This window comes from Brassica oleracea, unplaced genomic scaffold (genome assembly GCF_000695525.1).
Source record: "Brassica oleracea var. oleracea cultivar TO1000 unplaced genomic scaffold, BOL UnpScaffold01301, whole genome shotgun sequence".
Classification (NCBI taxonomy): Eukaryota; Viridiplantae; Streptophyta; class Magnoliopsida; order Brassicales; family Brassicaceae; genus Brassica; species Brassica oleracea.
Genome location: NW_013617845.1, coordinates 12,745 through 12,976, shown reverse-complemented (window position 1 = coordinate 12,976; position 232 = coordinate 12,745).

Sequence of the window (232 nt, the reverse complement as noted above, 5' to 3'; positions counted from 1 at the left end):
TTTTATTTCTTTCCTTATGTCATTTTATGACTGTTAGAGAGTCCTTGGTCGAGCCTATAAAGCTCTAGTCTTTGTTTCATTGTAAATGACCCCATTTTGAAAGTAATAAGAATTATTCAGTTTTCTAGTTTTCTTAAAACTATTGTTCCAAGTCTTTTGAGCTTGTGTGAAGCAACTCCAAAGCACCTTGACTTATCAAGGCTCCTTTCCATAGAGTCGTGTGGCGTCCTCA